Raw genomic sequence first — 27,392 nt, forward strand, 5'->3', positions numbered from 1 at the left:
AGCTGAAGTCGGACGCCTAACCGGCTGAGCCACCCAGGCACCCCTTTTTCCTAACCTTTAAAAAATATCCCCAAAAGACGAACTTGAAGAGCAGCCATGGGATCATGAAATAAAAAGTCAAAGACACAATGGTCGTTCAGTACTACAGAGCAGACAACTTCTGTCTCCCCTAGACCACTTCTCTTCCCTCCCCACTACACCTGTGCCTCTAGCTCAACTACCCAGGCTCAGCCCTGCCTCTGTTTGTTCTTGCTGCGCCTGCTGTCCAGAGCCTTCTTCCCCACCTCCCCGGCTGGACTATTCTTCAGCTTAGAGGCTGAAGGGCAAGGTAGAAGTGGTCCCAAACAGACCAAGGCACACTTGTGATGCACCTGCTCCTTCCTCTTGTTGCTTTTCACCCGTGCGTTTCCTTACTGTTTGCTCAACTGTAAGCCCTGAGATCCTGCCGCCCCGCCTACCACCACTGAACATGGTGGAAGCGTGTGGAAGCATTGATGAAAGAGGCATCGGGCACAGAAATACTAGTGCTGCTCCCCTCTTCGGCATCGGTAAGTCCAGATGAGGCAATGCACTAACATCTAGAAGCACTAAGGTGCCCGAAGACAGAATTTTGGGCACAGCAGAGTCCCTGGACCTTGGAAATTCACTAATGGGAATCTCAGCTCGTCACTAATTAGCTACACGGCCTTAGGCAAATCATTTAACCTCGCTGAGTTTCAGTTTCCTCATCCGTTAAGCAAGAAGAATCACACCTCGCTCAAAGTATTGTTTTGAGGATGAAACGGGTAATTGGTAAGGCATCCAGTCCAGCAGCCAGCTGCTCGATAAACACTGCTATCCTCTCCCCTACTTGCCGCCTAACTTCCCTTTGGGAGCAAATGTGACATTACCAACAAGAAAATAGAACTTTCAGGAATACATCAGAAGGAAGAAATGGAGAGAAAAGCACAAGAAAGAGGTAGCAGAATTATCTTTAAAGGAAAAATGTATTTAAAAGGGCAGGAGAGTTTTAACACACGAGCAAACAGGAACCTTGCTAAATGTGCTATTTCCATTTGCATGAGGTCTGTTTTTGTGGCTGACTAGAAACCCTCATTGCATAATGCCATAGAAGGCAGCTGTGCTCTAAAAAAGGTTTGGTGTAGTTATAGTAGGAGCTGGTAAAACAGTGCCAAAAGTCTCTTGGCTCAGGATGAATTCCCACAAGTGTCCTTGAATCTGTTAACTATGCAAAGATGGCTTTGCATCAATGGAAAATATAGGCATTGCATAGTCTGCCTTGAGGCTTACTCTCAAAATCACTACAGCCATGGTATAAACATTTCTTCAAAAAATATTTTTTTTAAGTTTATTTTTGAGAGAGAGAGAGAGCAGGGGAGGGGCAGAGAGAGACACAGACACAGAATCTGAAGCAGGCTCCAGGCTCAGAGCTGTCAGCACAAAGCCCCATGTGGGGTTTGAACTCACAAACAGCGAGATCATGACCTGAGCCAAGGTGGGACACAACCAACGGAGCCACCCAGGCACTCCTACACATTTCTGTTTCTTAAAACACACCTCAGAGAAAGCCAGCTGCCAAGGGTAATATAATTTGAAAATTAAAATTACCATTCAAACATTGACAACAGTCACACATCTGAGATCACCACTGGGGTTCCTCATAAACTTCTCAAAGTGAGCATGTCCAGCATGGAATTCTGGTCTCCCCTCAACACAGCCCCAGACCTGCTGTCCCCACAGTCCTCCCCATCTCACTTCCTGGCAACTCTATCCTTGTAGCAGTGCAGGTGAAAACCCTCAGCCCCATCCAGTCTCCTCTCGTTCACATGCCTCATATTCCACCTACCCCATCGGCTTCACTCTACAAATGTCTGGAATCGGACCACTTTTCCCTACTCCCCTGCTGCATCCTGGTCCAGGCCACCAGCACTCTTGCTTGCCAGGAGCATTGGCAAGATGGTGGTCTGGCTCCCCGCACCCCTCCTCTGCCCCCTACAGTCTACTCTGGGTACTGCATCCAGGGTACAGTAAGACAAAAGTCAGAGCAAGGGACTCCTCCCTCAAGCCCTAGGATAGCCACATGTGCCGTGAGAAGTAAAACCAAAGTACTTCCAATGACCCACAGGGCCCCGTGACATCACTGTCACATCTCGGGGCCTCCCCTTGTGGACCCCTGGCTCCCTCTGCTCCAGGCCTGCTCTCCCTGCTGCCTGCCATCTCTGCTCTCAGATACTGACTGATGGGTTTTCCTCCTCACCTCCTTCGAGGTGACATCCTTAAGAAGGTCTTCTTTGACTGCCTTTTTAAAAATTGCAGTGCCTCCCAACATCCCCCCCTCTTCTTCCTTCGGTGATACTTCTCTGGACACATCATCTTCGAACACCGTGCGTCACTCACCTATTTTATTCGGCGTCACCCCACTGAGTCCCCAGAACATGGGCTCTACGTGTGTTGTATTCGGTGCCGCATCCCCAGCCTCTAGAACTGTGTCCAGCACATACTGGATGGATGCTCCACTGAAAAACTGCTCTATCACATCAGGGGTTGCTATCACGCCAGCCAAGTAAAGCGCCACGGGGGCCAGGAAGGCTCTTACTGACTCTGTCCTCTCTCTCTCTGTCCCACCACGACCGAAGTTTTCTAGGTTTCTCAATATTTTTGCAAGAGATGTCAGGCTCCCATAATTCTTCTGACCACTAAAATCATACCACACGTGTGAACGATTCCATATCCTAAAAGAGAAGTGCACGTGTCAGATATAGTAAAAATTAAAAAAATAAATAAATTAATACCCCTCCTCTACCATCACCTTCCTCTAATTAAACTGGAAGTCAGTAAGAAAACAACAAGCGACACTCACATGTTCACCATTTAAAAAAAATTTTTTTTAATGTTTATTTAGTTTTGAGAGACAGAGAGAGACAGAACCCGAGTGGGGAAGGGGCAGAGAGAGAGGGAGACACAGAATCGGAAGCAGGCTCCAGGCTCTGAGCTGTCAGCCCAGAGCCCGACGCGGGCTCGAACCCACGGACTGTGAGATGATGACCTGAGCCGAAGTCGGGTGCTTAACCAACTGAGCCACCCAGGCACCCCATATGTTTACCATTTTTAAAAATATTTATTTATTTTGGGGAGAGCACCAGCGGGGGAGGGGCAGAGAGAGGGAGACAGAGGATCCGAAGCAGGCTCCGTGCTGACAGACTGACAGCAGTGAGCCTGATGTGGGGCTCGAACTCACAAACCGTGAGATAATGACCCGAGCTGGAGTAGGACGCTCAACCGACTCGAGCCACCCAGGCACCCCATATGCCGGTAACACATAGCGATCCAGTCTGTCCATGACTTAAGCTGGACACAGCTATAGCTTCCTGGGAAGTATCTGAAGAGAGTTAAGGAAGGGACTATATGCAGGTCTGGGCAGGGGTGAGGGTCCTCTCAAGGCCCCCAGGGATTAGCAACACTAGAAGGCCCCTATCAACCCCAGAGCTGAAGGGCAAGAGAAGGGAACTGTCACCACAATAAGTAAAAGCTTGGTGTTCTGGAACATGGAAAGGGGCTCTTTCCAGCAGGAGCTAATAGACAGAGGGAATGGGGGCTCAGGCAGGGAGGGAGCAAGGGTGTGGGAAAGCAGAGGAGGGCTCCGACTTCTCTCTTCTCTGTCCTATTATCTCCTGCCAGTAGTCAAACCCAACCTGAAGCCAGAGGGCAAGGAAGGCTGGCTTCCCTTGGCACAGCCCAAGAAGGTCTGGGAAGATGGGAGACTGATCTGGAGGGATGAACAGAGAATGTCTGGCACACCCCCAGTGGAGGTCCTGGAGTCTTGACCAATCCAGGAAGGGCATGGAACAAGGAGCCTGGATAAGGGCCGAGAGTTTTCCTTGTTTCTCCTCACTGTTAGCTGTTAGGAGCCAAGTCTGTGTCACGGAAATGCTGCCCTGGGTGGAACATTGGAAGGAGGGGGGCGATTAACAGCTCACAACCTACGCACGAAGTGCCCTTTCCAAAGCAAATGGTCTTCGGTACCCAACACGCAAAAACCGAGATGCAATTGCTGTGTGGTACGGCCAGAGAATTTTTTAGAAAGTCTCCATTTCTGCTACCTTCAAGTCGACCCTGAAGAACTTCCCTAGGCCCATGATTAGAGTTTTGAGAACCCAACTCTCCCTGAAGTTATTTCAAATGCATCACGAGTGACCAGTCAGCGAGCGATTATAGAGAATACCGACAAAGTTCCAGGTGCCACGAGCCCCGCTTCCTCCCAACAGCCACACAAAGGAAGTATTCACTGCTCAGTTGAGGTAATGTGCCCAAACTGGCATTGCCCAATCTGCCCAGTCTGCCCAAACAGGTGCCAAAGCCCGCACAGTTTTAGAATTTCATCCAAATTAAAAATTCTTAAACCTCTGACTTCAGGTTACCTGTAACAAAATGGATCCCTCCTTCTTCAACTCATTTGAATTGATGGAGATTGTGCAGTCGCGTCCACTGAGCCTTCACGGAACGAGTTTGAAAAGCACCTGGCTTCTGGATTAAGTTCTATCAATGATTTACTTTGTGGCCTGAGGCGATACTCAATTTCTCAGCTGTCTGTATCTCTTTAAATACAATGACCCTTCATCCAAAGCTGTCAGGGATATATGGAAGTGAATTACTTAATATGTCCTTCCTGTCTTTTCTACAGGCTCTGCTTCCCCAACCACCTCATGCGCATTTTGCCCAAAGCAAGAACACAGTAGTGTAGAAAGCACATCTGTCAGATGCATCTGGAGTCAAGTGGGAGACCTTCAATGGCGAACCATTTGAACTTGGACAATTTATCCAACCTTGTTGTGCCCTTGTGTGCGTCATCTGTAAACGTGGACACTAGGAAAGCCTGGGCTCACACAGTTGCTGGGTGATAAAATGAGAATGTGTGTGCAAAGCCCTCAGGATATTATTTGGAATAGAATAACCACTTGAAAGCCAATGTAATCATTATCATCATTATAATCCTATCATTTTTCATAGGTGGTTCTAAGTAGAATTGGTGAAAATGCAAAATTTCTTTGAGCATTCTCCAGAATTATTCTATGACCTTAAAATAATTCTCTCTCTTTTTTTTAAGTCTTGATAAGCAGAGGTGAAAATAACACAAATGGATATTATGATCTCCACCAAACTTGATTAATAGCTCTCATAGAAAATAAAACCCAAGTTACTGAAGAGCTGGGTCAAGCTATATAGACTTGATTAGGGTACAAGAAAGGTATACTACGGGAAATTTGGGGGCAAGAGGATTTCATTTTGGACTATATGAAAAAAATATAATTCATGACAACAAAGTAAATCTGTTTGTGAATGAATGGTACCCAAAATACAGGTTAAAAAAATAAACAGTTTCATGAACGATAAAATACCCCACACACTTAGAGCTCAGGGATCTGGTGAAAGCTTCCTGAAGCTTCTACCCAGCATTCACACTATGAAGTACCCCAGCCCTCAACTGTAAAGTCTTCTGATACTCAGGAAGCTCCACCAGGCAGGGACCAGCCCTCCCCACCCCCCCACCCCTCCCCGGGCCCGGAGAGCTGGCACAGTGCCAAGCACACAAAAAAATGCCTTGTCACAATGTTTGCTTTGATAAATGACTGATTATCTGGCAAATCAGATCAGAGACCATGTCCATTTCCCAGGCAACCACTCAGTGCATCAGCAACATGCCTACGACCTTCCTGTATTTGGTCCCCAAGGCCATCTACTGATATCCACAATTATAAAAAACATCTTACAATCTTACTCTGGTTGGTACAGATAAACCACAGTAGTCTTACATTTCTGATCTCACAGAAACAGACAGGCTTTGCTCAGCCAGTCCCGCCCCAGCACCACTTTGTATCAATATTTTAAATCAAACTTTTAAACCATTAAAGTTCTGGAACACAGCATCTACCTCACATTAACATTGTAGCCACAGTGTAGTTCCTATGAGTAGCAGGTATCCAATAAACATTTACTGAAGGGAGGGATGGAGGGAAGAAAGAAAGGTGGAAAACACACTTACCTAGGTTCCGGAATTGTCCCACATTTGAGTGAGGAGGTAAGAGAACAGATCTATGGGACACATCCAGAAATGGTACCGAGTTTTCTAGGGGCCTCACTTAATCCTTACAACGGTCCTAGGAGAGGGTATCTCACTCACCCATTTTAAGGATGCAGAAACTCAGGTACAGAGAAGTTAAATAGTTTCCTGAGCATCCCCCAGCCAGTAAGTTTCAGAGCCAAGATTTAAACAGTACCAGATACACTGTAGTACGGCCCTACTATCTGGACACCCAAAACATCATTAATGTTTTCATTTATAGCAAAGAAAATTAAACCCAACTAGCTAAATGACCACTAAAAAAAAAAAAAAAAAAAAAAAAAAAAAATCACATGCCGGGGCACCTGGGTGGCTCAGCTGGTTGAGCGTCCGACTCTTGATTTCAGCTCAGGTCATGATCCCAGGGTTGTGGGATCAAGTCCTGGGCTGGGCTCCACACTGAGCATGGAGTCTGCTTAAGAGTCTCTCTCTCTCTTTCTCTCTCTCTCTCTCTCTCTCTCTCTCTGCCCCTTTACCCTACTCACGCTCTCTCTCTCTCTCTCTTAAAAAAAATGTTTCAAAAGTCACATGCCATCTACAGGTGCAAGACCCAGTGCATCTCCTCGGTCACTACCTTAGAACACTAGAAAATAAGGACCTCTATCTGTTCTTATACATGAATATAAGTTTATGTTACAGTCTTTCTATCAGCTTTCTAACTTCAACCCAGAATTCCCACTGAAAATACAATCGCAACATTCTCATAGCACCTTGTGATTTATAAAAACAATTTTATCTATAATACCCTCCCTGTGACATACGAGATGCAGGTAACATCACCTGCTGTCAAAGACAAGGGCCATCTTAGTGACAGGCAGCCCAGAGATGCCCTCAGCGACACGTCACAGCTCAAAGCGCCCAGGAACACAGGGAGGCAACTTTCAAAGACCACAGCTTCTGCCACCAGTGGTTCCAAAGGAAGAAATTTCAAAAATGATTATTTTCTCCTCCAGACTGGAAATGTAAGGACATATAACGTGAATAAATACAATTCTTATCAATTCTCAAGGAGATCAACCATTTACGGAGAAGGTCTCAACATCCTTCTCTCTCCCTCACTTTTGCTTTTAAAAGCCTTTGGGCAATACAAGGAGAAAAGTATTTGCTTATTGAAATTGTAGGCACACCAATCTGCTGAACATCTCAGGAGCTGTTGGCTAACTAGACTTTTGTATTTCTTGCCAGAATTATACCACAGCTCATAAACCGATTATGTTAATATCATTGAAAGATATAACACAGAGTCCCCAGCACAGCATTTTCCCCAAAACTCAGAAGAACATCTAGGTCGTCAGACTTCAGAAAACTGATTTAAAATCTTACGTAGCAGGCACATACCTCTGCAGTGGGTCTCATTCTTGGCTGAACACTACAATCACTTGGAGAGATTTAAAAAACACCAATGCTCAAGTTCCACCTGTGGAGATGCTGATTTAATTGTCCTGGAGTGAGGTCTGGACGCTGGGACTTTTAAAAGCCCTCCCAATGACTCCACCGAACATCCAAGGTTGAGACCCACAGGTATAGAAAGCAAGGGGCACACCTGTCCGCTCAACTAAGTGACTCACAGATGGTAATGACCATGAACAACTTCACAATTAGTAATTAGCTGATAACACGAGTTTAAATTTTCAGACACAATCTTTCTCTGCATAATTGAAATTGGTCTCCTGGTCTTCCTGACATCTCCATACCACTTTAATCTGGAAATTCAGATGAATATAAAAATGCATTTTAAAAGTACTCAAATCCATGCAGCACTTACAAATATAAGAAAGAGATTTACAGATATAGAAATACAAAGTCACCTGTAATCGTTATAAGCACTAGGAGGTATTAGTTTTCTCTTGCTGCTATAACAAGTTATCCCAACCTTAGTGGCTTAAGACAACATGAATTTATTCTTACGGTTCTGGAGGCCAGAGGGGCCTCTTCTGAGGCCAGACTCAAAAGAGCCTCCCTAACCCAAAGTCAAGGTGTGGGCATGGCTGGTTCCTTCTGAAGGCCCTGAGGGGAGAATCTGTTCCTTGCTTTTTTCAGCCTCTAGAGGCCACCTGCATTGTTTGACCCATGCATGGCTCCTTCGCTGCCTCCATCTTCTCAGGAAGGACCCTTGCGATTACTTTAGACCCACACAGATAATCCAGGATAACCTCTCCATTTCCAGATCCCTAATCACTTCTACAAAGTCCCTTTTGCCATGTAAGGGAACATGCACAGGTTCGGGCGATCAGGACAAGGATATCTTGGGGGGGCCATTATTCAGCCTGCCCCAGAATAAGGCAAATGTCATGACTACCATCCTGCCCGTCGCCCCTGCCCACCATCCTTATTTTTCAGTTAAAACTCAGACTCAGAGCTGCATGACTTAACCAGGTCTCATGTCTGGGACCGGGCTGAATTTAAATCTGATCTCATATTTCTAAGTCCCACTTTCCCTCTGCCGCAAGTGTTGCTTCCCCACACGAAGGTGATGTTTGCAATATTACTTTCCTTTCCAAGCTCTCACCACACTGCTAACAAGAAGTGTTTTCACTCAGCCTCAGTCATTATCTCAGTTCCTCAGCCAGTACATGCCAAGTGGAAACTTCCATGCACTACCACTGGTAAACACGCTTCAAGCCAGACCCCTTCCCTACGGCCGGGAGAACCAGCAAGCCCACTGGGGCAGTAATCCATTATACAGACTATGATGTCATAACTATCGCAGAGTTAGCTGCGCAAGAAAGTACATGCAGAGAAAAAGTGAGCTCTCAGTTTGAAGAAACCAAAACAATCTGAACTTGCTAAGACATATACATATATAACACCCATCTCGAGAAAAATTTATAAGTGATGTCCATAGCCTGCACGCTTGAAACCAGCATGATGCCCCTATATCCTGCATGCTATTCAGAATTACTTTCTGTCTTCTTAACTGAGGACGTGGTATGTATTTAGAATCTCAGTGGTTTTTCTGGAAGGTGGTATTATTTTAGCTAGAGTCATCAGGAAGCAGTGGGTAAGGCTTTTCTACACAAAGGACGTTCTCATATGATGGTCACACTTTCACTGATGCCTTGGGGTTACACATACCCCTCCTCCCAAGCACATCAGGGAGAGAAGAACCTGGTGCTGAATCATAGCCACTTTAACAATGGCAGAAAGTAAACAAGCCAAGCAAATCTCACTGCCAAGCTTATACCTTGCCTGAGTCTGTGTTCAATCTGATGTGAAAATGGTAGGTCAGGAAAAAAAAAAATCACTACTGCATCAGAAGGCAACTGGTATAATGCGAGCAAGTCACATGATTTACCTGAACTAAGATAACTCATCGACTCCATACCCAAAACTATAACATAACAACAAACAGGGCTTTAAAGATCATGTGGAATAATTCAAACAACCAGAATAGTATATTTTAAATAAGCTAATGTGGTGGGAGACAGGAGGAATACTGAAATAGATTTCGTGGCTTTTATTCATGCCAAATCCAGGCTCTGAAGCTATCATTTTATACAATTATAACCAATATTTTGGAATGATTCCTAGGGGCAGCAAGATTCCCTGACAACTAGGAGTCACTTTGGGCCACTAATTCAGAAAAGTACACCAATGCATTTTTAAAGCTTTTCAACAAGGTAGCTTTACATGGGAGTTCTGGTTTACCAGGAGTCAACCATAAACTTGTAATAAAATGAGGATGTTCTAATCCATGTGACTCAGGTATAAGCTGGCTAAACTAAAAGAGAACACACCTGCTAAGTATTCTTTACTCCATGTTTCCCTACATCCATGTTTCCCTACATCCAGGTGGTTAAAGAGCCCTGGGTTTGCGTTCTGGTTCCGCCATTAATTCACCTGGACCAGCCACTCAACTCCTCTGGGCCTCAGGGTTCTCACTGGTTAAGGTGAGAGGGCTGGACAAGATGACCTCCAAGGGCTCCTCCAATGGTGACTCTAGAAGCTTCCAAAAAGAGCCATTAACAAAGTTTACTTACTGGCTGACTTCTATCTGGAATTAGATTCCAACTGAGTTGGTAAATAAACTAAAGACATGACACTGATGGTCAAGACCCTGAACAACAAAAAGCTGGAGAACAACATGGTGAAATAGAAAATTGGGTCCCTCTCCTGAGAAAGCTACAAAGCCTGGGGGTCCCGAGAGTTTATTTCAAAGACTCCTGAGGGTGCTCATACAACAACCCTGCAGGAGGGTCCTCATTTTCAGGACGCCTCCAGGGCTCAGAACCTCCCAAGAGACAGAGAAGGGATGTGCGAGAATAGGGAGAGGGGTCAACCTTGAGCTGGGGATTCCACCCAAAGCATCATCGGAGCATCATCACTAGGGCCCCTTCTGGCCACCGGGGGCCCGGGATAGCGTTCAAGGTCACTCTGAGGCAGGGATGGCTATTCATTATGAGCTGGAGACTGAGTGGTTAGGAATTTGCTACACCTTCTTCCTTCTGTCCTTACCTGGGCTGGGGAAAGGGGACAGTAAAGCAACCTGCATCCTCTTGAAAGTCTGCAAAATTAGCCACAGAAAATGAAAAGTGGATTCACAGAGCTGCTGAGTTCTCCCAGGATTCAGGTCCCCGAAGAGCTAGTTCCATGAAACAAATGTGCCTGCTTAAGTGGGAGAGCCCAGAAAACAAGTGACAGGAAAATTGAAGACTTGCTATAAAACTCATCTTCAAAAAGCCATAATTATCACAATCGTGTCACCTAAGCATTATTTACAAACATCCTTCTGCACAATTTCTCCTCTTTGAACAGCCCTCGTCTAGATATAGTGCCATTACTCAGGGCAACATTTTAGATTAATTAAGTAGTAAAACACGGGAAAACAAGCATTTTTCAATCAAAACTCTGGAGTGAATATAATTTAAATAAGATGCAGGGGAATGGGCATAAAAGGGGGAGAAGCTGACTTTTTACCTTTGTGCTGATAACCCCTACTTACCAGTTGTATAACATATCAGTTTCCAGTGTTGTGTCCATGACCCAATATCGTAAAAGGGAGAAAGTGTACAGTTTCCCCTATTTTGCAGATGGGAAAACTCTAAGGAAATTAAATGATTCATCCAAAGGCGAGGCACCCAACTCCCGACCACCCACCTCCTTATTTCGATGCCTCCCTCAGGACACGAAGCACTGTCCACGTGATTTTGTTTTCATGGTGACACTAAAATAATTTTTGCATCAAAAGCTGTCGTACATTCCATCTGGGCCTTGCTTTTGAACCTTTAGGGCCTCAGAAGACTCTGGGTTGAGTCCTGGAAAAATGAAGTAAATTTTCAACACCTGCATCAACAGGGTTTTGCCTACAAGCAGAGACAGGCAAGAGAATGCTCCTCATTGTCTGTTGCTATTACTGCAATTCTCCTCGTAACCTACCATTACCTTTTTTACATTTTTATGAGTGGAGTGTAATTGACATACAATGTTATACTGGTTTCAGGTCTATAACATAGTGACTCGACGACCCTACACATCACTCCTTGCCCATCACGATAGGTGTCCTCACCATGCAACGTTATTATTCCCCACGCTGGACTTTTCATCCCCGTGACTTGTTTTATAACTGGAAGTTTGTATCTTTTAATTCCCTTCACCTGTTTTGTCCCCTCTCCCGCCCCCCTCCCCCTCTGGCAACCACAGTTTGTTCTCTGTTTTCAGGGGTCTATTTCTGTTTTTGCTTGTTTGTTTTGTTTTTTAGATTCCACATATACGTGACATATGCCATTTGCCTTTGTCTGACTTGTTTCACCTAGCCTAAAATACCTTCTAGATCCGTCCAGGTTGTCCCCAATGGCAAGATTTCATTCTTTTTTTTATGACTGAGTAATATTCCACTGTGGGTACATGGATTTCTTTAAAATGCCCAGGCCTCATGGTTCCTGGCCATGTTCTGCTTGTACAAAGCAGAAAAGTAGCACATAATTCCACATTACTTCCACGTCTTCCAGGCCCTGGCCAGCCAAAGACAGGGCTGTTTGCCTTTCTTCATTCTATTTTTGGACAGCACTCTATCACAAAACACCTCGCAGTCCCAGCCCTGTTAATCAATAGTCACTTAAGGTAAATTTGTCATGGAAGTGTATAAACATCTAGGTTCAACAGTGTTTTCCAGGGCGCCTGAGTGGTTCAGTTGGTTAAGCGTCCAACTCTTGATTTTGGCTCAGGTCATGATCTCATAGTTTGTGAGTTCAAACCCCGCATCAGGCTCTGTACTCTCAATGCGTAGCCTGCTTGGAATTCTCTCTCTCCTTCTCTCTGCCCCTCTCCTGCTCACGCTCTCTCTCTCTCTCTCTCTCTCTCTCTCTCTTTCTCTCTCTCACACATACACACACACACACACACACACACACACAAAAGAAAAAGAAAAAAAAAAAACTTGGGGCGCCTGGGTGGCTCAGTCGGTTAAGCGTGTGACTTCAGCTAAGGTCATGATCTCACAGTTCATGGGTTGGAGCCCCACATCGGGCTCTGTGCTGACAGCTCAGAGCCTGGAGCCTGCTTCGGATTCTGTGTCTCTTTCTCTCTCTGCCCTTCCCCTGCTCTCTCTCTCTCTCAAAAATAAATAAACATTTAAAAAAATTTTATAAAAAAAAAGGAAAAAAACTTAAAAAAAAATTTTTTTAATAGCATTTCCCAAAATAATGCATTTGCCCTGTTACTTTAAGTCATCAGATAACTAAAACAACAGCAGCAGGAAAAACAGCCCTAGTCTATGCTCAGGTGGTGGGTGTGAGTTGAGCTTTATTTTTAGGATCTCTAAGTCTACAAAGTCTATTGAAACGAGTGAAGCAGGGTAGGGTGATGGCTCTGTCCCACATGTGATCTGTCTCAACTTGGAGTCAGGCTGCCCCAGGCCTCTTGTGTCACGAATGAATCCCTCCCACCTACTCCAGTTTCTAGGATCAACCCCAACCTTAGGGGAGACGCCTAGGTAACTCTGGTGCCATCCTCTGGGATCCCACCCGAGTCCCCCCGGAATGCCGACTTGGCTATGACATCCTGCCCGGGCTCCTCTACCTCCACTCGCGTTCTTGATTCCTTAGGCTTCCAGATCTGAAGCTCACGGGACCCCTGGCTGCCCCTCCCTCCCCCAAGCACCTGGATCCACTACCCTTCCTTCAAGCCTGTGCTCTAAGACTGGGACTCTGTCCCTGAGATACCGCCACCTCTGCCAATACTCCCCGATTCTGCCTCCTTCAACTTCCTATTGCAACCCATTATCCCGAAGGGCCGCCGCCGAGTCCCCGACCTTCCCGCGGCCTCTCCATCGTATCTGACAGGGGGACTTCCTCCCAGGGCTCCCACGGGGCAAGTCCACTGCACTCCTTCCGGGCCTGGCTGGGCCCCAAGGACAAGACCGGCAGCTCTTCGACCAGCCCTCTGCATTTCAGACCACGTTCTTCTTTAAATGCCTCCGTTTTAGCCTATTTACCGGTGGACGCAGAGCGAGTGAAAGGCTGTCCTCATCACCAGCCCCTCACTATTTACTTGAGGTCTGCCAGCAGCTCACATACAGCAACCTATTAATTGCCCTGCAGACATCATGATGCAGCAAATTTCACTATTTTCACACAGAGATGAGAAACCTAGGATCCCATTCTAATAAGAACCGTGACTAAGTTCAGTTGGCGAGATGGGGGCAAAATGAAAACTAACCCAGAGTCTCCTGGCTTCGTCTTACAGTATGAACTCTCTCTGGGGAAACCAGGTTTCTTACACACCGAGTTATGTCGATTACCCAGTGCAGGAGGGCAGAGGATGTCCTTTCTGGCTCATGTGGGCCAGCCCCCTATTATGGACATGCGCTGGGGCTCCCTGGCAAGCCCGTCACCTGCCTGCTGGACTCTGAGGCCACCGCATACTTGTTCCACTGCACAGAAGGGGACAGAGCACACATTTGCTCAAATTCCCAACTCAGTACTTCTGATAAAACCAACTGTCTCCAATAAAATTGGAAGGACTTTGGTACTTCCCACCGGTACCATCGAAGCTTCTTGGTTTCAGGCTTAGTTGACTTAAGTGAAATCGGCAACAGAGCATGAGAGGGCTGTTTGGTACCAATTCAAACTCTTGAGTTTCTTCCGATGTGCAGCAGAGGCCTCACCGACCATGTTCTCAGAGGCCCTGCAACACAGTCACTAGAGACATAACCGGTTCTGGAAAGAGCTGGGGGAGCTGCCTTCCTGTCCAGGGTGGCACGTGCTACCCTCTGGAAAGGGACTTGAAGCTGTGGTGTGCATGAGTAGCAATCCACGTGTGTGTGTGCGTGTGTGCGCGTGTGTGTGCGCATGTAGGGGGTGTTGAAGGGAGTCTCAAAAGAAGGTATGTTCGAGCCCCAGCCCCTCGTACCTCAGAATGTGGCCTTGCTGGGAACTAGGGCTGCTGCACATGTCATTCGGTAAGATGAGGTCATGTTGATGAGAGGGCCTTGAATCCAACCCCACTGGTGTGCTCGGCAAGAGGAGAAGAGACACCTGAGGAAAGAGGGTCCTGTGATGACACGGGCATGAGATGAGATGCATCTACGAGCCAAGGGTTGCCAGCAACATCAGGAGCTGGAAAAGGCAAGGCGTTGTCCCCCCCTATAGGTTTCAGGGGAGCGTCGCCCGGCTCTCACCTTGAATTCAGATTCCCAGCCTCCAGAGCTGTCAGACAAAAAATTACTGTTGTTTTAAGCCACTCAGTTCCTTGTACTTTGTCACGGCAGTCCTAGGAAATTAATATGAGGTGGAAATGAACAACCAAGGAATCACAAAAACCTCTCGATTTGGAAGCAGCACCAAATAGGAAGGAGGAAATACAGGTTTGTGCTCAGGGGCATCCTTCGCACCAGGGCCACCCACCTGATTGAACTGGAGGAAGAAAGACAAGGTCCTGAGTCCCTCAGAGGAACCTTGCTTCCCCTAAGAAGGGAGACGAAGTAGGGGAAGGCCCTAAGTAGGGGAGGGAATAGAGGAGGAAGTCCTGCCTCCTCCAGCCTGAGCCTCGTGGCACCTCTCTGCCTCACATCCTTAAGAAGGTACTAGACAAGTGTTTCCATATCTATGATCTCATTTAACCATTATGCCCATTTGCGTAATAGAGAGGAGGGCAGGTATTATCATCCCCTTTTACAGACAAGGAAACTGAGGCTCAGACCAGACCATAGGCTGCCACAGATGACCATTCCAAAAATAACTTCAGCTGACAAAGCAAAAGGCTTTCAAAAGAGGTAAGATGGGGGTGAATCTTGTTTGGGAAGGTGGGGGGAAGACAAGTTAAACAAAAGTTTAGACACCTTCCATGTCCAAATCAAATTTGCTGGCCTTGACACGTAGCCCCTTTACCCTTTTTTGAACATAACAACGTTCGCATAACATTACCGTAGACACAATCTGCCAATTCTCTGGCCAGCTCTTTAGTCTTTGAAGGGAAGAAACTGACCATGTTTTCCAGGCTTGAAATGCAAGGAGTCTGGCTTTTGTGTGCTATCTCACCGTGTGCTCTAAAATCTTCAAGCGCTGCCGTGTAACCACCCAGCCCCTGCCCAGCCGTCACCTGCACGAGGACGTGCCTTCCCGAAGCTGGTCTTGAGTGTTTGAGAGGCCGGAGCTCCCACAGACTGTGTCCAACGACCTCGATGACTGCGTGAGCCCTATCCCAAAGCAGCACTTGGTAAGGCAGAAGAAGGCAGTGACGCAGAGAGACGGCAGGTGTCCCACGAAAGGACAGGATTGAAAGGGTTAAGCAGGAAAGCACTGGAGATAAGGACCTTGGTTGGGTGGGGAGCTCTGACTCTAATCAGCTTCCTTTTCCAAATATTTAAATCTCTCCCCTCTGGAAAACACCCAGTCACTGGCCATGGGGAAAACCTGATTTCTTCTTTCATGCCCCAGACCTGCACCAAGATGTCAGGCACACGTACCCCCAGTACCAGCCTCTCTGGGAAAACACGTCCGTGAGATACCATTCCACATGCTGTCGGCTTGAAAATATTAAACACCACTGAACAAAATTTAAGGTTTCTTTTTCAGATTTAAATGTCTACTTATTTCAAAATGAATTAGTGGCTCTCTGGGTTTCATAATGTTTAATTCATTAATGATAACTACAGCTTGAGAATTTGAAAGGAAATCGCTTCCAGGATAAAATTAAATGCGAAACTCTAAGCAGTGATTCATGGCTGTTCCTATCTAAATTACTAATCCATGTGACAAACCTGGTTGGCAGCACAAAAAAAGCAATACTATTTCCCCCCGTTGCCTTTATATACTTTGCTGAATTGTTTTGCAAACTGCCTAAACCCAAGTCCTCAATAATCGCCTGCTAGCAGCCTCCATTCCGTTGTGGAATTTAGTACTTAGAGTCTCTATTGCCTCAGAGAGGTTCATAATGGACTAATACTTTTGTGCCTCGGAAAAGAGTTTTCTCGACATTAGAGTTTAGACATATAATCCGATGGATTTCCAAGGAAACTCATTTTAAATGAAAGGCAAATATCCCCATGATATCTGTCCACATCTCCCCAAAGAAACCCGCATGCAACTCTAAAAATGGCAATTTTCTTTTAGTTTGCAAGGAAGCCTAGCCAGCTAAGATCCAATTACATATCTCCCCGTTAGAACAATCGGGCACTGGAGTAACCATGCTGTCCAAAAGACAAGATAATATAATGCTTCTGAAGTTTCATCAAGCCCAGGTTACTCTGCCTCCTGAAATTTCTCTCAGGTCTGTTCCCGTAACCACTGCCTGGGTTCACAACCCAGCCTAGAGAGGAGAAGCAGGCAAAGATATTCCTGACCACACACACCGCCTCCAAAGGAACTCAGGGCTCCCACAGGGCACATATCTGGGATTTGATTCCAGATGGCCACAAAAATCCCTGCAAACCAGGTCCCCCCAGCCCCCGGCTCTGCCGCACTCTAACCGTCCTGTGTGCTGCCCCTAAGTGGCAAGTCAGATCCCCACCAGCCCTCAGGGGTGCCACTCCATGCCCGGGATTTACATATGGTGACTCCTCTATCCTTGAGAGGACTTGGGGAAGGTGTCCTCATCGTCCCCGTGTTGCAGAGCAAGAGATGGTGACAAGGATGTTCAAAACACCTGCCCAAGTCACAGCGCAAGTAACCGGCAGAGCTGGGATTCACACCCACACTTTCTGCCTGATTTCCCACGCTTTGAACCGTCTGATCAGGCCACTGCTTTGAATCCCCACTCACTGCTGATGACCAAGGGGGAGGGCCCACATAGCCACCAGGCTCCATGGGTCCTTTGGTGATTTAGTTACATTTTTAGCCTCATCTGACAAACTTTTCTCCATCCACCTCCCTCCATCTATATGCTCTCCCTCTACCTCTCTTCCTACGACAGCCTCCACGTCCCCGCTGGGGTGGTGGGGTGGGGGTGGGGGGTCTCTTCTCCCCACCTTTATGCACCTGGAGTGCCATGTTCTTTCCTTCAGTTGACCGTTCACGACTTCCTACTGACACCAGGGACGCCCTTCGAGCGTGTGACCTTCTCCAGCCCCAGCTCCGGCTTTCCCACGACCGGCTCCTGTGTTCCCACAGCTCAGCAAGGCCATGGGGAGATGGTCTGTAACCTCTGGAACTCACGAATGTGTTACGGCAAATCATCAGGGACATTTAAAAAAAAAAAAAAAAAAAGCAAAACCCAGAAACAAACAACAGGGGCTCAGGAGCTTGTCCCCAAATGACTCCTCCGTTCAGTCGCTTAAAAGTGAAGACGAGGGGATGGCAGACTTATGTGAACTTTTGAAACGCTCCGTCAGGGAATACTTTAGCAATTAAGCATTCAAACACTGCAACCACATGAAGGAGAGCTCACCTATCTGTCTGCTCACCGGCTTGAGGCTTCATGCAACAAGCCTGCTTGGGATTTAAAATCAGCAAGAGAGAATCTTCAGAATGGGAACTCAAGAGTCACCCAGGCATCACCAAAGCAAGGACTTGACAACCGGATCCACAACTCAGACTGCTTTTTATGGTTGTTTCCTAGCAGCGGGAGGGGGAGCAAAGAGACAGGTGAAGAAGTTCCGTTTTAATTTTTAAGGAGGGAGGGCACCCACTCCCCGAAGCTCTTCTGTGGCCCCTGCCGCAGGGTGAAGGGATGTAAACCAGGCTGGTCTGCCCACGGTACCAGGCTTACTAGGCGGGCATCCATTCCTGACTAGGAAATCGGCACCAAATAAACCCCGATACCAGCAGCAACGCAGCGTGAGAAGCAAACGTAACAACCATAACTCACGGTAATAATTTAAAATATAAAATAATGCTCCTAAATCCCATAAAACGGGTACGAATGCACAATGCACGCAAATTCTCTGAAGAACCCCACGGTACTGGGAAAATACTTAAAACGCACATAAAAACACAACTCCGCCACTAAGCAGAATTAACCTAAAACTACTCTGCTAGCTGAAACAGGCTCTATATTAAATCAGTTTTGCTCACCTTCTTAGAACTTAATGAGCCCCATGGGGTGGGGCACGGGGATGTGATTTGGATGCCCCAGCCTCCTTCACAAAACCTTCCAAGGAGACTCACAGTAATGGACGGAGCTGGGTTTTTCCAACCTCCCCCCCCATTTTCCTTGTATCCAGCACCGCCCTTCAGAACCTGCTGACCAGGGAGGTCAGCTTCAAGGGTCACTATAGGCTTATAACACTATGTTCAGAGGTGTTTCTCCCAGGGACAAGCATTTTTTTTTTTTTAACTTAAATCCAAGTTAGTTAACATACAGCATAATAATGGTTTCAGGAGTAGAGCCCAGTGATTCATCTCTCACATATGACACCCAGTGCTCATTCCAACAAGTGCCCTCCTTAATGCCCATCACCCATTTAGCTTAGCCCATCCCCCCACCCGCCTCCCCTCCAGCAACCCTCAGTTTGTTCTCTGGATTTCAGAGTCTCTTATTTTGCCTCCCTCTCCGTTTTTATCTTATTTTTCCTTCCCCTTCCCCTATGTTCATCTGTTGTGTTTCTCAAATTCCGCATGTGAGTGAAATCAGAGGATATCTTTCTTAAATAGTTTCCAACGTTTCCCTTTTCCTCCCAGCTTATTCAAGGTCTCCAGAGCAGCCACACCTGCCCAGGGTCAGCTCAGAGAATGCAGGATGGCGGGAGGTTGCAGCCTGATCACTGTTAGCTGACCCTGCAGGGCACTTGCTGCCCGGAGCCTCCACAGAAGCCATTTCGGATCGCAAGGATAAGTGCAGGTTTTAGAAGTAACGTCAAAGTTGTCCACTAAATGGACAAAAAGTGCAAATCGGTAGCATGCCCTGTGCTTACACGGAGGAAAGAGGCAGAGCAGGAAAGTGTAGAGGGGAGTCAGGAGCAGGCATTACAAAAGCAGCTGCCTGAGAAGGTCAATGGCATACAGGAGGCTTCACACATGACTTAAAGCAGGTAAAGCGTTGCCTATACTTGAGGTTCTTAGAGTTCCCATGTTAGTGAGTAAACAGAAGAACTAAAAGTACTCATTGTTTATGAAAATACAGGTCTTGGGGCACCGGGGTGGCTGAGTCAATTAACTGTCCAACTTCAGCTCTGCTCATGATCTCGCGGTCCAGGAGTTCCAGCCCCGCGTCGGGCTCTGCACTGACAGCGGGGAGCCTGCTTCAGATTCTGTGTCTCCCTCTATCTCCACCCTTCCCTCGCTTGTGCTTGGTTTCTCTCTCTCTCAAACATAGACACTTTTTTGAAAATTTAAATATAGGTCTTTCATAAGATTTGAAATTCTTAGAAAGCATTTTTAGAATCTTCTAACACCTCGCAGGTAAGCTTGTTTGTTCCGTGAACATCTTAAGCCCGCCATTTCTTTGTAAGGATGATGTGCTAAAGGAAACCCCTGTCTTCACTATTTCAATTACCACGAAATCCTAATGTGTAAAATCCACAGACATGGGAAATTTCTAGCCTCAAATTTCAACTGCTAACTATACACACAACAATGATATAAAGACGAAATAAGAAAGCTTATAAGCATGTGTCTTGAACAGGCCACCATCACAACAGTGACGGTGTAATCAGGACTCACTATAAGCATCTACATTTTCTTTTTTTATTATTATTTTTTTTAACATTTATTCACCTTTGAGAGACAGAGAGAGACAGAGCATGAATGGGGGGGCTGGGGGAGGAGGGAGGGCAGAGAGAGAGTAAGACCTAGAATCCAAAGCAGGCTCCAGGCTCCGAGCTGTTAGCACAGAGCCTGACATGGGGCTTGAACCCACGAACAGTGGGATCATGACCTGAGCCGAAGTCGGACGCTTACCCGACTGAGTCACCCAGGTGCCCCAAGCATCTGTATTTTCTGATAGAGGCTTGTACACTGAGCTGAATTTAATCCATGGGGAAAAAAAGATGGGCAAGTCTATCAACCCAAGTTGGGCCTCACCACATATCTTGTCATATGGTCTCTCTCCACTGCTCCTAAACCTTGCTCTCTCTTGGAAAGAAATAATTTGGAAGTAAGGAAATACTGTTTTACTGGACCCACGTTTGACACTAATCTCCTGCTTTCAGGATTATAAAGAGGCTAGAGTGGGGGGTGAGGTTGAGAGCACACAGGAACCCTTCGGTGGCCAAATGTCATTTGGGCCCTGACACTGGCCTACACACTCCAAAGAGAAACAGCCTTTACTGATCAGAGTCTGAGGATGGGATTTATTGTCGCAAATACACTCAAGGACAGATTTTAAAAAAAACACTTCATGTCATGTGTTCTGTCTCCTTGTCTCCCACACAGCTCTTTTCAACTAAGTGGCCTCACCTGCTCTGGTTTTCTTCTACCCAACAGAGAAAGTGTGGAGTGTTCCTTCCGTGTTTCCGGGTCTGTCCCCTCGTCCGTAGGCTCTGCACCGCTGGCTTGCTCCCCCGTTTCAGGAGAGACTTCACGGCCCCACCGTCTGCACTGCTCCCGAGTCCAGGCCGGGGCCTGTGTCTCAGCCAATGACGACCCATCCCCACTCCCTTTAGGTTTTACTCCAGGACGTCACTCTTCTTTCTCTCCCCCCCCCCTCCCTTTTTTTTAAGGATGTGGAAAGGAGAGGAGTTCTTGTAAGGTTAACCAAGCAAGAAAGAGGACCAAAGTCCTATTTTCCTGCCGGCGTGTTTGGAGACCTGACCTCTTCAGATCCAAGAAAAAGAAAAGTGAAGCCAAAGCAAGGGGCCAGCTTCATCCAAGGCCAATCGGTCCAGGTACAACGGAGTGTCTCAAGGTCTCCCCGTGTCCGCCCATCCAGCCCTGGTGTTGGTGCTCTCTCTCCTCCCACTACCCCACCCCCATCATACCTGCCCACTCCCTCTCTGCACCTGCGTCCCCGTGGGGCTGGCAAACGCTTGATCCAAGTGATTAGGTGACTGTGTCATCCTTCACGAGGGAGCTCACATTTTAGCAAAGGATCCATGGACACAAAACCCAAAAGGAAAAGAAAAAGGAACTAATTTATAACAAACTGTCTTCATACCAGCTTCAGCCCTCAGACATACCATTTACTTTCTCTGGGCCTGCCTCTGATTCCTACCTCAGACTGCTGTTCTGAGAAGTAAGTAAGTGAACACATACATAATACTTAAAACAGCACCTGGCACCTTGCAAGGGCTCCATGCACATCACTTATCATCGTTAACCATGATCTTTATCATGACCTTCTGAAGTAAGTACTAACCGGTCTCATCTTAAATGAGGACACGGAAGGACTTGCTCAGGATCACAAGGCTGATGAACTAGCAGAGCAGGGATACAGCCCTCAGTCTACCAAGAGACCACAATCCCCAAGCTCTTTTCACCACACCACAAGGAGTGAATCTCTAATGGTAAAACCAAAGACACCCTGCAGGCCCATGGGGTAAGATCCCACTGAAAGGGTCGTATGGTTTGCTGATAGTGTACTATCAGAAGAAAAAGCTGGGCAGCTGGGGTAGACACAGAATGATTCCTGGAGCGTGACCAGGGTTGAACAGCGTGGCACATTCTGTCAGGGCTAACTCAAGGCCCAGCTCTGAAGGGCAGACCTTGGGCTACCAACTTACCTCATTTGGGCTCAGCTTTTCCTGACTATAAAGTGGAACAATTTACTTGGGACGCTGTAAGTTCCTGACATCTGGAGGTGTTCTCAGCGGAAGATAAAACCTCCTACGGGGAAACTCCGTAAAGGGATCCTGCAGCAGGGAAGACAGCAAACCTGGGGATATAAGTTACTTCTAATGTTAGAAACGGGAGGCTTCATAAAACAATAGTCTAGAGATTAACAATGCTTATTGAAAAAAAGAAAAAAAACCTGCCAGAGCCAAAAATATTACTAATGACCTTGATAATATCTGGTTAAAAGTTCCACATTAACTCCGAGCAGGGTAATTTTTAGTCTCCAAAATATTCCTGAAAACTCACCTATTTCCATTATATTATTACAAATCCATAATTAGGCCCCTTTCCTTTCTGGCTTGCTCTGCATTTGAAAAGCATTCACTATTCTACTGACGCGGACTTCCCTCAAAATAACCTCATTATTCTATATTTCCACAATTATGTCATGGATATAATTACTACCATCATGATTTCAGCAGCTATTTGTTGCACTATAATTTCCAGATGAATTTCTGGTGTGGAAATAAAATAGCCACAATAAGATAATTAATTACAACTCTATTATGACTACAGCACAGAGTGACCGAAATTAAAACCCTGAAAGTTTTCGTATTTCATCTTTAATATCACGTTCATCTTCGTAGCCAGCAAATCATCACTCTAAAGACGCTTATTGTTAGTATATTTTCTTTGTCATAGCCGCTGTTTCTTTTTATTGGTACTTTTCCATAACTACTAAGGCAAAGTCTGGAAAGACCACCGTATTGTGACGCTCTCAGTTACCAGTGCTGTCACCAATCACACTCAGGGTTTGCAAGCTGCTTTTGCCACTCGGCAGCGTAATCTTGACCAAGCTACCAAACCTCCCCGTGTCTCAGTTTGCTCATCCAAAAAATGAGGCTAAACACGGAACCTGCTCCTAAATTATCGTGATAATTAGCTTGGATAACTCACACAGAGCTTTGCAAAATGCTCTGGACATAGTTACCGCCAAGCAAAGTTAGCAGTTACTTCTTTAACTTATAACGTCAATTCAAAGATATTCACTGTTTAAAATTTCACTCCAGGGGCACCTGGCTGGCTCAGTGGGTGGAGCGTGAGACTTGGATCTTGAGGGCGAGAGTTCGAGCCCCACGTTGGGCACAGAGCCTACTTAAAAACAATAAAATAGGGGCAGTTGGGTGGCTCAGTCCATTAAGCGTCAGGCTTCAGCGGGGGTCATGATCTCACAGTTGCTGAGTTTGAGCCCTACGTTGGGCTCTCCGCTCGGAGCCCACTTCAGGTCTTCTGTCTCCCTTTCTCTCTGCCCCTCCCCCCGCTCGTGGTGCATGCTCTCTCTCTCTCTCTCTCTCTCAAAAATAAACAAACATTTAAAAAACCAAAATAAACTTTTACCAAAATGTTGCCATCTTCGTATGTCATCTCCAAATGCCACTGCCATTTGCTTCTTTTTCAGCCAATGTACTAAACTGATTATTCAACCACCACTTATGCACATCAGTCTACCTGACACAGTCTATAAAGTTCCTTCCTTCTCCATAACCCAAAGAAAGCAGACTCATTTTCTGAGACCACGGAACCAGCTAGAGCAGAGCGCGGGGCAGCAGATTCGAACTAATCGGCACTGAATACTAGAGTTTTTGAGACTGATGGGGCAGAGATCATACTAGTAAACAAACTCCACAAAAGGAAAAGGAGGCGCCCCCTAGGTGGCTCAGTCGGCTAAGCGGCTGACTTTGGCTCAGATCATGATCTCATGGTTCAAGCCCCGCGTCAGGCTCTGTGCTGACAGCTCGGAGCGTGGAGCCTGCATCGGATTCTGTGTCTCCCTCTCTCTCTGCCCCTCCCCGCTCGTGCTCTGTCTCTCTGTTTCTCTCTCAAAAATAAACATTAAAAAACAAAAGAGGGGTACCTGGGTGGCTCAGTCGGTTAGGTGTCTGACAAAAAAAAAAAAAAGGAAAAGGAAAGCCTCTCCTGTCCCCAAAAGATTTTCCTCATCTATCTAAACACGAAGCTTTACTCTGTATATTTGTGAGCACTCCACACACTTTGCTAAATGAATTTCGTCTGATTAATTTAATTTTAGAAATAGAAAAACTAATTTCAGGCCTCTACTACTGTCCTACCCATTTAGGCTCCAAGTATATTTTGGTTCCTGAAAATCTACCCTCGACTTCTTTCATGAAACCGAAGGCCACACTACAGGGCCATTCACCCCCGAACGATCCCCTTGCTGTTAGTTTCACAGCGCGTTAACTGACCAGAGAGAGAAGAATCAATCAAGACAGTCAATGTATCTTCTGAGTAGAATACAAGCTAAGCCAGGGGTGGTAACCGACATATCATACTTCCAATTGCCAATACAAGATTCAACTACCAAGATACAGGACCCCAAAGAGAAAAGAAAACTTCCCAATGATCCAGCCCTTAAGCAACTAGTAGCATTAAGATACCATATCCAAAATAGTGGGGGAGATGTAAGAAAGCGTTAGATCACTGCAGTCTCTAAGGAGATGAAGACCCAGTGAGAGACAGAAGGTTAACAGTTTATATGACAACAGCTGGTGACAACATGGTGGGAAAAAATAAGCCAGGTCCCTGAGATGCAGAGATGTGCGAGGTAGGCACAGCCCTCCCAGAACCCACATCTATCATCAGTCAGCAGCTGGCCGCCCCCGGGACCTACGCTAGGTCTGCAAGATGTAGGGAAGCAGCGACGGTCATTTTCGGTAGCGATCATCAGGGATTCAGAAATGGGATTTGAACAGGGTATCAAAGGAAGAGTCAGGATTTGAACAGAAGGACGGAGGAAAAAAGAGAAGGCAAGCATCCTCAAGGAGGCAACGAGAGGAAGGCAGCCTGCGCTTGCCCAGGGGCAGGTGAGTTAGCTGGTTCAGACGAGCCGAGCATCGATCAACCGAATTCCCAGTATTCCAGGCAGGGCCCCATGTGGACCACTCTTCATGCGCTATTTACATGCATGTAAAATAGCTCAAATATCTTAAGTCTAGGAGAAATCACAATCAATTCGGGAATAATACATGTAAGTTAAGCTCCACTATGACATGAAGTCACTCTTAGTTCTCAATACATGCAAATATCCTCTGCTCCAGAAAACAAATGTGTTTTCTTTGTTCCCACCTCCCTTTCGACCTACGATCCTTCACAGCCAGCTCGCAGAGGCTCTCTCTCCCACTTGGCAACACGGTTCGACCTCAGACTCACAACGGCCATCTGGATGTGGATTATTCTCAAAGGTACAGCTCTGACCTCTCTTCCAAATGCCATTTCCAAAGAGAACTCTTGATCTCCTCCAAATCTGGTCTTTTCCATGTAATTTTACAGTTGCTACTGTTATTCACCCAGTACCCCAGACTTGAAAACCCATTCACCTCCCACCTCTCATTGAACCGGTCTCCAAAATGCCACTAAATTTGTCTCTGACATGTCTCTCACATTCATGCATCCTTTCTGTTCCTGTGGCCCTCTTCCTGGGGTGCAGGTGTTCACTACGTCTTTTCTGGATCCCAGCTGGTCTCCCCAGCTTTCTTTTCCAATCCACACTGACCGCTGCCAGATGAAGCTTCCAAAAGCACAGCTTCAAACCCGCATGATCCCCAGCCTCCAAACCATCAATGACTTCCAACCAAACAAGTCCCAAAGTCCCCCCACCTTCCCACCAGCTATTCCAATCCTTTTCCGACCAATCCGGCTCACATCCTCCACGCTGTAGTCATAAAGCATTATTTGGTGTCCGGGAGACAACATCCACGCTCCCCTGTCACCTTGCTGCTGCTGGAATGTCATTCTACCACCCGCACGTCTGGATTACTACCTGCACTTCAAGAGCATCACCTTGCACGAAGCTACGTTAAATCCTTTGGCCAGAGTAATCTCTCCCCTCCGAGTTCCAGTATCACTTCATCCAGTACCACCTGGCACGTGAGTCCCCTGTGTACATGTGTCCTTACCCCGACAGAGGTGACCTCCAAAAGGAGCATCTCTGTGTGAAAATAATCAAGCCAACGTGCTACATTCGTACCCTTCTTACAAGGAAGCATTGTGCCAAGAGTTATAGAAGACCCAAGAGTATCGGTTGACAGCTCAATTGGGAAATTATGCTCAAACAATGCAAAAATAAAGCAGTCACATCACTAACTCTTCGTAAGCATCATATACAGATGTTTGCTGGATTCATGAAAATACGGAACAGCTCAGAGAAAGGGAGTCTCCTAAACAGAATGAAGAATCTGAGGCAGCACACCACAGTGGCCGACGGCACAAACTCTGGAGCCATCTGCGGCTGAGTTCTAATCCACGCTCTGGCATTTACTCACTTTGTGACCTTGGGCAAGTCACGGAGCCTCAGTTTCTTGTCGACAAATTCAAATGGAGATATTAGAAGTACCTTCCCCTTCAGACTGCAGAGAGAATTATGCACACACCTCATACAAAACACTCAGAGCCTGGCATATAATCAGTGTCATCCATGTAAGTTAGTCTTATTACTGGAAGGCGTTCTCTATGGGGGAAAAACACAAGAATCTGCTATTTGGTAGTTAAGACGCCTAAGAGGATCTCTAACTCGAAAGGGGGCCTCTGCTATCTTAAAATCGTCAATCCACATTTACTCTACTTCCCGACAGGAATTCTCTGACCGACTGACAGGTAGGGTGAAATTCAGCAGGGGTGGCTCTTTGTACCACAGAGGGGATGCCGTGCAAACAGAGCAGGCACCTCGACCACTGAACCAAACACAAAGCCCTCAGCCACCGCAGGGCTCACCCACAAACAGCCATTGTCTCCCACAAACAACCCCGCTGTTGTCCTCCGGACGGATGCCAAACGAAACCGTTTGACTCACGCATTTTGGTCAGTGGCTCTGTGTAGACACAACCACAGATACAATTAATTGCTGCAAAAGAAATCGAGAACTATGCACTGAATTCTGTCTGATAAGCAAGCTTTTGGGCACTAATCTACAGCATTCGGCTGGACTAAGCATATATGAGTCCGTTTCAAAGCCCATCGCGTCATACAGAGACTTATTAATTCATGGTGTGGGGAACAGCTGTGGCTGTAGGGTATCAACATCTGTCATTTTTTCCCCCCAAAATGTTACAATGCGTTAGACATAAATTGCCACAAATATCTCAACTTGAGCTTGCATTCCAGACACACATATA

At 46.5% G+C, this 27,392-nt stretch overlaps 1 protein-coding gene across 2 annotated transcripts in view; it reads right to left on the reverse strand.

Annotated features, from left to right (window-relative positions):
* RNF152 (ring finger protein 152) overlaps nt 1–27,392 on the reverse strand; it is a 72,454-nt gene that overhangs the window by 30,949 nt on the left and 14,113 nt on the right. Inside the window, exon 1 of one of the 2 annotated variants that reach the window (XM_007080459.3) lies at nt 14,468–14,588. The exons of the other annotated variant lie outside the window; for it this stretch is intronic. The gene's annotated coding sequence lies outside the window, so the exon portion shown is untranslated. Of the gene's footprint in view, nt 1–14,467; nt 14,589–27,392 lie in introns of those variants that run through there. 2 annotated transcript variants of the gene reach the window in all.

The sequence above is a fragment of the Panthera tigris genome, chromosome D3 (assembly GCF_018350195.1).
Source record: "Panthera tigris isolate Pti1 chromosome D3, P.tigris_Pti1_mat1.1, whole genome shotgun sequence".
Classification (NCBI taxonomy): Eukaryota; Metazoa; Chordata; class Mammalia; order Carnivora; family Felidae; genus Panthera; species Panthera tigris.